This window comes from Malurus melanocephalus, unplaced genomic scaffold (assembly GCF_030028575.1).
Source record: "Malurus melanocephalus ecotype Western Australia unplaced genomic scaffold, MMel_1.1 scaffold_1111, whole genome shotgun sequence".
Taxonomy (NCBI): domain Eukaryota; kingdom Metazoa; phylum Chordata; class Aves; order Passeriformes; family Maluridae; genus Malurus; species Malurus melanocephalus.
In genome coordinates this window covers 60,055-61,441 of record NW_026624343.1, presented here as the reverse complement: position 1 = coordinate 61,441, position 1,387 = coordinate 60,055, and positions in this window count along the sequence as shown.

Here is a 1,387-nt window from a genome sequence, read left to right as displayed (position 1 = left end):
GGGCCTGGGACAGAGGGGCTCGGGGACCCCCCAGGAGCAGGGCTGGGGACAGTCCCACTGTGACACAGGGGGTGACAGTGCTGTGGGGTCACCACCCACCCTGGCAGCGTTTGGGAAGAAATAAAACCCAGTTCAGCATGGGGCAGAACCTCTCCCGTGGTGATGGCAGAGCCTGGCACGGCTGCCCAGGAACAGGGTGGGGTTCCCTCTCTGGTGCCATCCCAAATCCCACTGGACACATTCCCATGTGCCCTGTCCAGGAATGGATCATCTCCAGAGCTCCCTGCCAACCCTGCCAGTTTGGGTTCCCAAGCGAGATCAGGGATATTCTGTGATTTCCCAGTTAGGATTCCCAAAGAAAATCAGGGATGTTCTGGGATCTCACTTTAGGATTCCAAAAGGAGATGGAGGATGTTCTGATATTTCACCAATAGGATTCCCAAGGGAGATCGGGGATATTCTGGGATCTCACCAGTAGGATTCCCAAAGGAAATCGGGGGTGTTCTGGGATTTCAGTTAGAATTCCCAAAGGAGATCAGGGATGCTCTGGGATCTCTTGAGTTAGGATTCCCACAGAAGATCGGGGATGTTCTGGGATCTCACCAATAGGATTCCCAAAGGAAATCGGGGATGTTCTCAGATTTGACCAATAGGATTCCCAAGGGAGTTCGGGGATATTCTGGGATTTCCCAGTACAATTCCCAAAGGAAATCAGGGATGTTCTGATATCTCACTGTTAGGACTCCCAAGAGAGATTGGGGATATTCTGGGATTTTCCAGTTAGGATTACCAAGGAGATCGGAGATGTTCTGTGATCTCACTTTAGGATTCCCAAGAGAGATTGGGGATATTCTGGGATTTCCCAGTACAATTCCCAGAGGAAATGGGGGATGTTCTGATATCTCACCAATAGTATTCCCAAAGGAAATTGGGGATGTTCTGGGATTTCAGTTAGGATTCCCAAAGGAAATCGGAGATGTTCTGTGATCTCCCTTTAGGATTCCCAAGAGAGATTGGGGATATTCTGGGATTTCCCAGTACAATTCCCAAAGGAAATCGGGGATGTTCTGATATCTCACCAATAGTATTCCCAAAGGAAATCGGGGATGCTCTGGGATTTCCCAATATGATTCCCAAAGGAAATCGGGGATGTTCTGGGATTTCAGTTAGGATTTGCAAAGGAAATCGGGGATGTTCTGGCAGAGGGAGCTCCCTGCCCATGCCCCGTTTCTCCCCATTCCCTGTGGGGGCACACAGAGCCAGGGCTCCATCCCAAGCAGGCAGAGCAGGGCAGGGATGGACAGAGCAGGGCAGGGCAGAGCAGTGCCCACACACCTTTCTGGGCAGCAATTTGGGCAGGATCCATCTCCACGGCCCCAGAGCCACG